The sequence below is a fragment of the Strigops habroptila genome, chromosome 12 (genome assembly GCF_004027225.2).
Source record: "Strigops habroptila isolate Jane chromosome 12, bStrHab1.2.pri, whole genome shotgun sequence".
In the NCBI taxonomy this organism is placed as follows: domain Eukaryota; kingdom Metazoa; phylum Chordata; class Aves; order Psittaciformes; family Psittacidae; genus Strigops; species Strigops habroptila.
In genome coordinates, this window is record NC_044288.2 from 8482031 (window position 1) to 8496553 (window position 14523).

The window sequence follows — 14523 nt, forward strand, 5'->3', positions numbered from 1 at the left end:
CAATAACGTTGAATTAGTCACTGGATCGGATAAAGACACAACAACTACACTGTACGGATCATGACATCTGATGCCAAAAAATTTGCAATGAGGAAAAGATGCTGAATTTGTTATTCTGGTGGTAGTTTGTTGGGGTTTCTTTTAAACAGGCTGAGCCAGGATGTATAAATTTAAATCAGAGTTTGGCAACACCGACCGATGTCTTGCACATAAAGCTTTAAAATAGCAACTCGACGTTCACATCTCTGCTGGAAGCAAACCAGAGCACTCTTGTTGATTTGACTACTAGATGTTAATGTAATATTTTCTCAATCGATCAGAATTATCACCTTTTTAAAACAGCTTTTTTTAAACCATTCTCAATAATTCACCATTGAGTGAAAACAATTCCAGCACCATGAGCACAAGTTATAAGATAGCAAAGAGATACACAGAGCTAAAAGCATACCAGACTTCCCAGTTCACCATCGGGTCCAAAGCAAGCACAGCTCTTGGAGGTCAGACCGGAAAGGGAATTTCTAGTGAACCAAAGTGTCCAAAATACCCGTTAATCAATGCATTAATTCTGAGTGAATGGGCTGAAACTTACAGAAATGAGATTAAAAGCTAATTTTGAAATTTCCTTTAAAACTATTTTGCTGAGTGATAAATGATTTCTACCACTGGAATTAGACACCAATGGTGTGTATGGGCACAATGGTGGCAGTGCCAGAAGGGAGAACCCTGTGCCCCACCAGATGAGGAGCTGGCTCCTCACATGGGATCCACAACCGGCACATGTCATCCATGGATGAAGTTTGGCCTTTTGTTAGTAGCAGACAAATGGCCAGGACAAAGATGAATGGCCTTTGCATTCTGGTTTACTTCCTCATGACAATAACCTCCCGTGTGAGACAGTGAATCACCGAACGCCTGCCCCGGCCCCCACTGAGCGCCATAAAACTTTAGGGATCTCCTCAAAGAGCCAGGAATGACCACGAGCCTTCAGAGGGCACCTGTGCTCACAAAGGGAATGCTTCCTTTTTGGGGGAATAACGAGATGCTTATAAAGGTCAAGGCAAAGCCTTTCAGCAGAGAAACACAGGTCTCATCCCTCCTCCCGCACCGCACGCTAGCTCAGGGCTCAGCCTCAACAGGCTTTGGGTTCAAGGAGCTCAGAGCCACCCTCACCCTGAGCAGACCCCGGGGACCCAAGCGGGGTGCCAGGTTTTGAGGAAGAAGAGGAGTGAAGGGGGTTCACAGAAGCTGCTGGTCATGCTCGGGCCGCTGGAGCCCATTGTGACCCCATAGAAAGCAGCCCTGGGCACCCAACCCTGGCACACTGAGGCTTCTGCTGCTTGCTCAGGGGTTGTTATGACAGGTAGAAAACAGCAACAGCAAGCTGAGAAACAGCAGTCAAAGGCATGACTGGAGAAGGTTTTAAATCAAACCCCCAAACCTCTGGGTCTCCCTGATGCCAGGATAGCTGCACCTATTTCACAAGGTCTCAGCAGTCACCCATCAGCAGCTTGGGCTGAATGACAACTCAAGGACTTAGAGCTCACCCCCCCCCCGCCTATTAAACCCAGAAAATAGCAAAGGAGATCCTGGAAATCCAGACACGATTTCAATCTCTAAGGTTTTGGTTCGCTTCTGCAAGACCATCACCTCACCAAACTACGCAGGCAGCGGGGCAGCATCCCTGGGATGCAGCCCCAGCATCTCCTGGTCCCTTCCCAGCCTGGCTGGGGTCTGCAATCCCAGGCAGAGTTTGTGCTCCCAAGCACAAAGGTCCAGAATTTCTCTATAAAAAGCCTGGAAGAATGTATTTCTGAGTATACATGAACAGAGGGAAGACTGAAACACATGCAACCCGCTTGCTCCACAGCACTGCAGCGTTCATTGACATTTTTCTCCCCTTACTACAAGGAATAAATAGAAGTTTATGCATGAAGAATCTCTTATAAATAAATCATAAGCCCAAGTGCTGCTCAATGCCACGTATGTTTGTGATTATGAGATGCAGTTATGTAACTGGGTTTTCCTAATCAAAAACATTATATTCTCAGAGCATGAAACTGGGACATTCTGCACCACGTCCCTTCACTCCAATTACTGCACTGGAGCATCCAACCGTGTGCGAAGCAGCAAAATCCTCCACTAAGAAATATCCTGCTCTGGGCTGGGAAGGAAATGAGCCACATTGGCTCTTCAGTGGAGCCCTCTTCTCCAAGCAGATGCTGAAGCATGAATGTAGGAATAAAAAAGTCCATTCTTGTTGGTACAGTATTGAGTTGCTTTTCATGAAGAAGGTGAGCTCTTAGCACAAATTCTGCACATTTCTGTAAATAATCCTATTAATCCTGTAAATAATCCTGTAAATAAGGACAACAAGCAAATATATTTTTTCCTTTACATCGGTGTCCGTATCCACTGCTAAGAAACCTCCAGCCGTATTTCAGTGACTGGGCTCACGCCTGAGTGGAATTTGGTCACTGTGAATTAGACAGGACAAATCCCAGCTCACCAGCACAGATCTGCCTAAAAACCTGACAAGAAGCAACAGCACCACCAGAGCCAGGGGAGCATCGGGAAGCAGCACCCACCCGCTCTCAGCTGCATGAGAGACTTTGGGCCACAGTTTCTGAGTGAATAGGAGGTGGGGGTCTAAAATAAGGCCAGAGATTGCTCACTGAGGTCAGGAGATGGAAAAAACTGAATTGGGAAGTCCCCATGCTGCTGGGAAGCAATGGGCTTCTCTGCCAGTCCCAAAGGAGTGAGTGGAAAATGCAGTGTAGGATCCCAGTGAGGCAGCAATATATCTTAACGATCCCTCAGCCAGCTCCTTTTCAGGGTTAGCCTGACTAAACGCTGTAAACTGCAAAGGAAACCCAGAATGACAAACAATTGTAGGAACCTGAACAACCGAGTTCCTCTGGATTTCATGGGAAGTGCGACTCTAAATACTCCGACCTGTCTGTCTGAGGGGAAGTGGGCAATAAATAGCAGCCTGGTTGTTATCAAGAGGATGTGAGCTATTTATAAAAAATTCTTGGGCTTTTTGAACTCTGTTTAAAGAGGCAATATCCTTCACTTGGGTAATTGGGGGACTGAAATGTTAAAGCAAACAAGATTACTCAGCCACCTTGGGAAAGTTTAGTGCTTGCTTGTGTGATTCCGAAACTTGGAGCATATTTAAACAGCTGTGCTGTTATTGTCCCCAAATCCAGAGGACAGCATGGAAAGGTCTTTCAGACCACTGAGTAGGCAGGGACATAACAACAGCCGAGAGGTGCTCCTGACATGCAGGGATCTGACCATCTCAGCTCGGTGATCCCACAGCTAGCAGCTATGTCACTTAAATGATATCTGAAATCAATGAAATACTTCATTCAAAAGAGGCTTCTACATGCCTTATAACATGCTGGGAAGCCTCTTATGCCAACATAACATTGGCATAAATGATCTCCAGCTCTGAGACAAAGGGGGGGGTATCAACTCGTGCACACTGCGATAGCAGAAGAGATTTTGGTGGGAGGCCAAGGGGAAAAGGAAAATGGGCACCCTGTGTAAGGCAGGACACATGAACACCACAAATATCCATACAGAGCAATGAAGACCTCCTTGCTCAAGGGAAACTCGTCCCATCCCTCTGAGAAATAACTGTTTTTAAATAAATCAGGAAAATCTGCTGCCTTTGCTGGGACAACTACCTCTCCATCCTGCCTTTGGCACCACACGGAGACTTCCAGAGGAACCACAGCAGCACCAGGAGCCATGGTGGGGCACTGCCAGCCTAGGATGGATAGCTAAATGCCTAGGTCACATTGGCCATGGTACCTTCACCCTCCCAGCACCATGCGAAGGCCCAAGGAGTGATGGATTTAGGGTTGTTCAGCTGGGGAGCTCTGAGAGCAAATCTCCGTTTGTGAGGTCCTGACCCCTTTGGGGCACAGCAACAGCTGACACACGCCAGGGAAACATCCCTCCCGCTCCTTCTCAGTGTCCCATGATCCGCACGTCAGGATGTGGCACCAAACGGAGCCCTCAAGGCTTTCCACTGGCTGCTTTTTTTGTCTTTGTGAGCACAGCCGTCAGGCAGACAACACTGCTCCTGTGTGGGAACCACACACAAAGTGTCCTGACAAAACGATGGCATCGGCTAAAATATACAAACACGCTCAAAAGAAGGAAAACCATGAAATTAAGGATAACAAACAACAAAGAGAAGCTCATACACAGAATCTGTTAGTGTTTATGAGTCACTGAGGCCTTCCTGTCTCCTCTTATAAATTGTGGGAATCCGCCGAGGTCCATCCTCTCCTTGCAAACCACCGAGGTGCTATTTTCCTCACAGCACCCAGACGGGGGAAGCTGCACAAATGAAAGATACCTTTTTTTTTTCTCCCCCTTTTCCTTTTTTTCTTCAAAGTAGGAAACCGAACCTGCAGCAAACACTGTGAGGGGCATAAACAGGCGAGCGCAGAAGCCTCCACGCTGAGATCACCGCGCTCCCTGGCCCGGCGCCGCTGTCCGACAGCGGAGGGCTTAACAATGGAATGGATGGGAAATGCCAGGAAAAGTTAAAGAGCTTTGGACATGAGGTCTTTGTAAAAGCTCATTCTTTATTACTAACAACTTCTCCCCATCCTCCTTCCTTTCTGCCTTCAGCTAATGAGGATTTTCTTTCTTAAAGACTCATTTTTTTCCTGATCTCAGCATTTTTAGCTTCTCCCAGCATGCCCCTTCTGCTCCATCCACGGTGTCCCACCATGCCAGGATGCTGGGATGCCAACCACTGCATCACACCTCCATGCACAACCCACCCTGAGCTGTGCTCTCACTTCAGAGCCAAGGTTTCCCCTCCGGGTTGCTGGTGGGTTTCCAGGAGGGCACATTCCCATCGCTCAGGCAGGGCAGATGCTGCTCAAGCATCCAGGTTCTCCCAGGAGCAAAGACCATCCCCCTTGGCCAGGCAGAGCCTGTGCAAGCTCCTGCTTTAACTCGGGGGAAGGATGCTCAGCCCCTGCTTCCCGGCTGAAACTGGAACACACAAACCAGAACCAGGAACAGCTTTTGGGGATTTTTATGTGAAAGCCTCACACAACACAGGCTCTCAGATGGCTTCAAGAGAAGCCACCCAGACTCACTCAAACCAGGGCCAGCCTTGAACAGCTCATCCAAGCTGCAAGTAATTCACTGGCTAAACATTTGTATATATTTAGGGACTCTCAGCACGAACTTAGTGTATACAGATGAAAACACAAAGAAGGATTGTAATGCTCTAAAATGGCATTTGATACTAAAACACAACACCCAGCCATTAGGAGAACAGTACTTAACCCTATGCGGTGCCTTGACATGATGGCATGGAGCACTGCCAAGAGCTCAAGGGAGACTAAACCTTGTATTTTTACTGTCACAATTCCCTCCTTGCCATTTTCCTGGGGAAACCCACTGGCCACTGACCACTTCTGTAGTTTCTAGAGCTTTAATGGAAGGACAGACCAGCGCAGGAGCTGTGCTGCTTCCTCAGCCTGGAGCAGGTCCTGGGAGCCAGGAGCTCACAGCAACACACCTCCACTGCAATTTCTGTTCAGTTCACATGATTCCTTCTGTCAGTTCACAGAACAGTTTTCCTGCTCCCTCTGGGTTCCTTGGTTTCCATTGCCACAAGCACTGGAAGTAAAATTATTATAATAATGATTATGCTGCAACAAAAAGGCTACCCCCAAAATTACATACTTCAGGAGGAACAAGGGAGTTCAAATCCCTGAAACATCAACCATAAGTGTTATAATGTTATGTTTGCACTAACTAGAGGACACGCTTCAGCAGCCCCTTTCAGCACCAATAACATCTCCTTCACATCCCTGCCGGGGGAGCCCCGTTCCCAGGGTGGTGTCTGGGGACCCTGCTGCCAACGAGGCTAAAATCACCAACAGAAAGAGATTTTAGTACTAACAGTGTGAGACATGGAGTGGAACCAAACCAGGATCTTTACAGCTACTTTGTACCACTGCAAATGGCTGCGGAAAGAGAAGAGCATCTCGTGGACACTAATGCCGCTGCACCTAAAGTGAGGATGGTGCATCGTGAGCTGAGCTTTCTGTTCAGATTGAATCATTCAAAAAGTTGTACCCCTTATGTCAAGTAAGGCTCTTTCAGTCATATGTGCACTGTAAAAGTCTGTACCACAACTCGGGAGCTCTTGGCTGGGTGCAATTTACAGCAGGAGCTGCCTTAGCACCCAGCCTGGTGCCCAAAGAAAACGAGCAGGACTTTGGCTGCAGGTGCACGTTCAGCAAAGAGTCAGCAGAGAAACTTCCAGCTTCCTATAGACTGTCAGAGGGAAATGCTACAGACACACACCACCCCCCCCATTTCCTCAGAGATTTAACAGAAAACCAAAGTAATGTAGTTTTTCAGCATCCACACAAGTTGTGATCTCTGGGGTGTTGTAACGGGCAGGTTCTTTCCATATCAGGTTCTTTCAGTGTATGATCACTTATATGTATTAGTGAGATATATATATATATAAACCAACTGGAAAAAAAGCAGGTGTGGATCCCCTGGGATCTGATGGTGTCTCAAAGCCCCTCTCACACAGCAGACACATCCCAATCCCAATACCTCCATAAGGCAGAGCATGTGGAGCATGTGGCAGGCGCTGGGAAAGACAGGGCTGACAGAGAGCATGAATAAAACAATAGGTACCACTCATTGCCCCGAGGGCTTCCTCATACCGGGACTTGATTTCCCTGAAAAACAAAGAACAATTCCCCGCATCATGTACTGATGGGGCTTGGATTTGATCCGCAGTACGAACACACACACACAGTTTTTTCTCTTACATTTTTGCATGATGACTTGCATGACAAGCCTAATAAAAGCCCAGACAAATAACCCAAAACACACAAAAATGTAATACTGGTTCACATTAACTTCCAAAGCACTTCACTGACTGCAGGAAGAAACTGCATTAAAAAAGTAGAACAAAAAGAAAAATCAACCATGAATGGAAAAAGCTGTATGTTAAAATGCCCAGCTAAAAGTCATCCACTGTGATGGAGCTAGCGTATGGTGCTGGGCAGAGCTGCTCTTGGGGCACATTTGTGCAGGGTGGCTTTGCCCTGGAACAAGACTCAGGCAGCTGCAATGCTGCTGCCCAACAGCAGCGTCCATGGGCACAAGGTATTTAGGGGGAAAAAGGAAGAAATCCCATTTGCTTCACCCAGGGCCCTGGTTTGGCCACAGAGTTCCTGTTCTTGGGCCACTTCTGCTGCGCTCGGCTGCAGGCGGCTGCTGGAAGGTTGGTGGGGAGCTGGGAGATGCTCTGGGGAGCACGTGAGGATGAGGAGCCCTCACGCGCAGTGGCACAGCCACGCTGACACCCTGCCTGCTCCAGGACAGCCTCCTCGGTTCTGGGCAGGGATTTGGTGGGAAACACGTTCAGCCCCGATGCAGGACAGTGTCTGCACGCAGGGAAGGGTAGCGTGGTGCTGGGCAGGCAGCTGCCAGATGCCACAGCTTCAGCCAGCTCAGCAGATCCGAGATCTGCCCCTGCCTTGGAACCCACCACAGCAGGACCCTGGAAAGGCAGCAGGTCCCACAATGGGACCAGGGGCCATCCCTTCCCTTCCCAGGGTGCCCACCAGGTACTTGGCAGTGATGCTCAGCTGGGCCCTTTCACCACAGCCCTGCACATCCCATCATCACCCTCTGCAGCTCATCCCCTCCTGCCCCATGGCTGGTTGCTATGCCCTATACAAGAAGATGACTTTTCAGGAGCTGCTCTCCAGAGCATCACCCCACCATTTGCCAGCAGCAAGAGGCAACAGCATAAACCCCCAGCACAGAAGAGCAGCATGGTCCTGGGGGAACCGCAGGAAAATAACACCCATCCTGAGGCAGAGCACGGGACCGCAGCGGAGTGAAAACCATCCGCTCCGAGGATATTCCAGAGAGGTTTTTCTTGGCAGGAGCCGATGGGGCTCTTGCTTCCTGCCCAGTGGGGAGGACACATCCCCCCAGGGGACCGCGGGACAGCACATCCCATTTCATGTCCTGCCTCTCAGCCTCACTTGACTTCAGCCCGGCCACAAGAGAACAGGCTCTACCCTCCAGGTGCACAGGCACACTGGCCAAAAAACACCACACCAAAACACACCACCAGGACATCTATACTGTAACAGGGAAATCAGACAGCACACGCTTTTATTCCCCACCCAATACATTTATAATCTGCCGGGGGACTTTATAGGCTGTTTCGTTATCTAATGACCCTCATGACTTCGGGAAACAGGCAGTAAAAGTGTACAAGTGTGACCTATATCCCCATGAACAGCTTTGTATAGCAATGGGGAGTGTTCTTCGAGAAGCTGATAGTGACTGAAATCCACCTTTTCCGACTCCAGTTGTGCCAAGCAGCTGCAAGAGAGAAATAGCAGCAGGAATGGAAAAACGTTTCCATTATTTCCCTAGGCTGCCTGCCATCAGCACGGGGTGGGGGGGGGGGGGGGGGGGGGGCACGGCAAGACCCCCCCAGGGCGTTTGCATGGTTCAATTGCCTTGGTCGGGAGGTGGATGTTCAGGGCCCCTCGGTGCAGAGCAGCCGGCAGCCGCCTGCAGCCCTGCCAGCCAAGCCAGGGGCAACCTGGGTTGGGTGAGTGGAAACTGGCCCCTGCTTTGCAATGCAGAATCCAGTAGCTAAACTTTAAACCACTTCCTCTACCTCCTAACAATGCACAGAGGAATTTCCACAAATCCCAAGGCTGCCCTGACTTCCATTTCTAAACTTGGAAAAAGAAATACCAGGACATTCCTTTGTTGTTCCAGCTCACTCGCTGTTTGATCTGAGGGTTTTTTCTCCAGCTGAGCCAATTAAAGAATCCCCATTTCCCCTGGAAAACGGCACAAATCAGTAACAAACAATGCTCTTGCTGCTTTGATTTTTAACTAATTGTTTTCGAGTTGGAACAAAACCTGTCACCTCATTCTGGTTTAATGCTGAAAGAGTATTTTGGCCAGAAGAAGAGAGTGATAGAGGCATTTAGAACTGCATTCCTGCTCTCTGGAAGGAAACGCTCTAGTGCTGCGTTTATTGAACAGCAGCTATTTTGCATCATAAGCAGCTTGAAATACACCCCTCAGAATTGCAGCCAAGCCCCAGCCAGCATCCAGCACAGTCCTACAGTCCCCCAGTGCCGGGGCAGAAACTCCTCAGCACTTATACGCACCCCTTGGAACCATTTCTATTCTTTATTTTCAGGGGGGTTGCTGTCTTGTCTCCCCTTCCCACTTTCTGTGCCACCCCCCAAGACCTCCCTCTCCTTCCCCAGCTCTCTGCCCAATTGCTGAATTCCCCCTCACATCCCTGGGGGCATTCTCTGCCCATTCATCCCCCAGTAAAATCCCCTTCCTCTCCCACTGCCCATAGGCAGCATCCCAGCCATTCCCTGCCCGGCAGCCAGACACACCAGTGTCTGTGACCATCTGCCATGGGACATCCAGGCACCAGCAGAAGGAGCGAGGCAGGAACACAGCGATGCCCAGCTCCTGTCCCTGCTCAGCCCATAGGAACCCCTACACGATGTCCTCCTGCGTGCTCAGCTCCACCATGGCCCCAGTTAGTCCCCTCCGCTGTGCCCAGTGGTGTGGGGATGGGAAAATGCCATTTCCTTGAACTTACAAAGAATGTGTCAGTATAAATCACTGCGCTGAAAAACAAGATACACACTCGGGTGCGAAGGGCTCGCCTCCAGCTTGCTCCAAGAGCTTTCAGAGAAAGCCAAGGGTGTTTCAGAAGCTCTGAGGATCAGATGTGGGTGCCTAAGCCAGGCAGAGAGAACACCTTGACTTGCCGTGGGTGTAACTAACTGTTAATCAGAAACCCTGCACCAAAAATAACCTGAGCAGCCACCTAACCACAAACAAACAGCAGAGCCAGTAGAGCAACTCTTGCCTCAAGTGTAAGGAAACATCTATTCTTCTGCCAGGAAGAAAGAGAGACGAGAACCTTGAACTTGAGGAGGAAGGACCGAGTTCCTGTTGTTCAGCTGGAGTAATTAATTGCATATGTATCAGGGGAGGCCAGGAGGGGAAACACGTGCTGTTCATGGAAAGCCAGCACGGAGCCAGTGCCACCGGCTGGCGCTGCCGGGACAGCCCCAGGCAGGATGCGGCTCCTGCATCGTCTCGGCTGTAGCTCAGCCATGAGCTCCAGGGGTCCTGGCCCAGCAGAGCTGGTGGCCAAAGACCATCACCATGGCCCGAGCCCAGCTGTGTGCCCTGCACAGCTGGAAGGAGCCTCTGACTATGGGCCTAATGCAGACAACAGAACCGTGTCCTCAGCAGGCTGGAGCCTGAGTAGACCTTGAGGGAGATACGCTGCAGCACAGCATCAAAGTGCTGTTGGGTATCATTAGTGAAATTTTCTTCTCATGATACGACAGACCTCTGTCTTCATCTTTTTTTTTTTTTGGTGGTATCTTATCATCCAAGAGCTCATTAGCCAGGAATTCCTCATGCTGTTTATTTCCATTTGTCCATATGTTCCCCACAAACTCAGCCTAGTCTCTGTTTTAAGTTTATACTTAGAAGCAGTAATTGGAAGGGATGAACAAAGGCACGAAGGAAGGCAACACAAGCACAAACAAGCTTACCAGATGTTTTGGATTCCTGCATTTCCCCAAGAAGCAGGATCCTTAATGTTTTGATCATGTCATCACAGCACAGAGCTGCTGCAGTCCAGAACACGACTGGCTCCTCACTTCTGACTACTGGCCATGGAGGCAGTAATTCAAGTCACCACAACCAGCCCAAATCTGCTCTTGCCATGAGCAAGAGAAAAAAACCTGGGACGTGCCTATTCGGCACCAATGCCTACAGTGGGGCTGTCCCAGGAATGGATTTGGCTTTAAACGTTGAAGCCACAGGACAAAGCCAAGCCAAAGCCTTCTGTGTGTTTTCTAATTTCAGTTCAAGAACATTTTTTTTTCCCCTTTAAGATATGTGCCAGTTCAATACCATAGAACCATAGAACCAACTGGTAAAAGACCTTTAATATTATCAAGTCCAACCGTTCCCCAGCATTGCCAAGGCCACCACTAACCCATGCCACTGAAAGCCTCATCTGCATGGTGTGTGAACACTTCCAGGGATGGTGACTCCACCCCTGCCCTGGGAATATATAAATATTTATTAACATATGTATTTATTACGTACTTATTACATCGATTTAAAGTTAACCAAAATAAAATGGAATTCACCTCAAACAGGGCTTTGCACTAGTTAAATTCAAATAGTACGTGTTTGTTTGTAGATAAGGCCTTGTTTTTCCAACACAGCTATTGCAAAACACTTGGGACAACACTGAGATACTCTACAGAACGGAAAAAATTAAAATAAATAATAATTAGAAAAAGATACTGGCAATTGTGCATGATGCAACGAGAGCTGCTGGCCTGGAACACAGCATTTCCATCCTGGTTCGCAGCCTTCTCTCCCATTCAGATCCCAGCAGTGAAAACAGGCTGTAAGATTAATGAGAGGAAAAACTGTGACCGCAGCAAATAGAATGACTCACGCCCACTTCATGGCCTTAATTTCTAATCTGGAATAGGAATTTTCTGATGGACCAGATTAGAAACGTTTCTCCTCCTGCTGAGCCCACAGGCCGTAGGGATGCAGCAGCCCACACTCAGCGCAGGGCCACGGCTTGGGTTGGATGGCAGAACAAAGCCAGCCTCAAAGATACCTGAGCTCTACCTCAGGGATGCACCGGTGAGCACGGGCTGCGGTGAGAGCAAGAAATGCAACACAAAGAAATCTCTCCTGTTCTGAAAAGCAACAGAGCCCCTCCAGCACCACCACTGCCGGCTGGCAGCACTTGAGTGCATACACGGAATTAAAGGGAGAACACTAAAAGCAGCCTAAATACTGGAAATCATGTACTAAAGCACAGCTCACATCATGGTCAGAAAGGGAACTTCCCAATTTGATTGCAGAAAGCAATTGACTTCAATTAGCAGGGACAGAAACAGAGCTCTTGCTTAATAGGAGTATTGCATCTCCAAAAAAGCAAGCTCCTCAGTTGCATCTCTCCTCTTGGCACTTGCCGAACTTCCAAAACCTCTTGTAGGGGTTGGAATAACCCTTCGGTTGTCAGTTAGCAGGGCTACAAGGGCACATTCCCATCAGGAGATTTAAGCCATATCCCAATAAGGACACACATAGGCCAAAGAGGAGATAACTGGAGTGAAAGGCAGCAGGCAGAGCCTTCCTCTGCCTCTTCCTCCTCACCTCACCTGCTGTTGGCTGGCTCAGGCTCTGCTTAACGTACAGAGGAAATCATTCCCAGCAGCTTCAGAAAGTTCAGGCTGTAAAATGCTTCTTCCTCCCCATTTCCAGCTGAAAAGCTTGGGGTGAATAGATCTGGATTGTCTGATAAAAGCCTTCCTAGAAAACGAGCAGAGGTAGGACCGAAGGACAAGGGACTGGTACCCAATACATCTGCTCTCCATCTCACTGCCCTGCACCAAAAATCGGCACTGGATTCATCCCGAGTCCTTTGGAGCAGCTTCCTGCCCTTAGAGCTGCAGATTGGGATGGCACTAAAAATCCTCCAAGAATTGAAGATCTTTTGCTCCAAACAACTAAAACCATCAAGAGACAACGACACCAACATAAGCACCCACACAGAAGGTAGGAATTAGGCACAAGTGGCTCATCCAGAAGCCTGGGGATGGGGCTCTGCATCCCACGCCACAGGAAATCCGTTCCCCAGGTTGTGCTTCTCAGTTCCCTGATAGAAGTGCTCTGCTGTAACAGCCAAAATCACTTTGCCCATTCATGAGTAATTACGTCCAATTTCATCCTGCTCAGCCACAATGGAGCAGAGAAATGGACTTTCACAAAGGAGCCAACGGGCAGCTCAGAGCTGCAGACACCAAGTCCTGCACCCAAATCCATCACTGCACCTAAAGCAACTGGTTCCCGCTCCCCTCGGGCACTCAAAGTGCTGCAGCTCCGCTTTTCCCAAGCCCCAGCCCTAAAGCCAAGCCTGATTCGCCTCAATGCGGGTGTTAGCAGAGAGCTGCCCGAAGGACACGTCGGTGTCGTGCTCACCTCCGCAGCCCAGCAGGGTCAGCAAAGCCAGGCAGGTCTGCAGCCTCCAGCGCCGGGACCCGGCTGTCACACCACATGGAGGCACCTGGAAACAGAGTTAGCGGCATCACTGGGAGCATCCTTCAGCAATGGCACTGGGAAGAGGAAGAGGAGGCTGCAGCTCTGCGCTGGGAGCCCAAACCAAGCCCTGGCCAGTGCAAGAGCCCACACCCCACATCCCTCTCCTCTGGCAACTGGAAGAGGATTTACCCTTCCAGGCTCTGTGGTCCCCCTGTGCCCAGCCCCTGGCCTGATCTTGAAACCAAGGGCTGGTCATAAGCACAGCATGGGCACGAAGAGCTCCCAGCCAAACTAAGGAGAACCAGCTCACACCTACATCAGGTAATTACTGCTAAGTGAACCTCAGCTCCATCCCCCTTGCTGCAGCCACTGCCCTGTACTTCAGATTTTAACCTACAGCTCTTTCAGGGGCTTGAATTTACTTTTCTTTCAGGAGTTTTAAAACACCATCTTGTCAAAGCCAAGCTCTGTGTTATTTGTTGTGTCACTGATTGCACCTGCAGGCTGCAACCAATCTTTAGATCTGCTGGGCATTGGGGGGTTGGGTTTGGGGGGTTTTGGTTAGATTTAAGTTAATGTATTTCTGCTGCCCCTCTCCTGAGCTGCAGCGTGCTGCCACCAGCCGCTCCCCTAGCAGTGACCCAGCCCCATCGATAGCTCCACCACCCAAACCAGCTCCCACACAGAGGGACAAATCCTATCCACACATTTTGCGCTGGTCCCACTTACCTCTGTGCAACTTGGAGAAACAAAGCAATAACTCAATGCACAAACAAGGAGCACATCCCATGGCAAAGGATAATGGTGCTGCTGCAGGTTGCAGCCTATTTGGGGGCCCCAGAGCAGGGCTGGGGTGTGGGGGAAGATGGGTTTTCCCCCAGGCACGGGCTCCCCATCCCCTGCAAGCACAGAAGCCCCAGAGGAAACACCCTGCAGGCGCAGCCGGGGCTTTTGAGCGCTCCACCCGGTCACAGCTGCAGGAGGGAGGCAGCAGTGATTGCAGCTCCATCACCGCCTCCCCCGGGCAGAGCTGCAGCCCAGGACCTGCGGGGCTCAGCCGGGGCACTGCAGCTGCTGCCCTTTAATCCAGGCAGTGCGGTGCGTGTGAGCGGGCTGGCAGAGCGGGGGGCAGCGACAGAGAGCCCCAAAACATTAAAACAGTGCAATCTGTAGGCAAAAGCTGCTGCAGGCATCGCAGCGAGGATGGGCAGAGCAGGGCGGGATGGATGGATGGATAGATGGATGGATGGATGGCCGGCCCCGTGCACACTCGCTGCACCCCGGCCCCGCGGTGTTGACCACTGCACATCTGCAACCCCTTTTCTTTTCTTTTTTCTTTCTTTCCCTCCTCCCAGA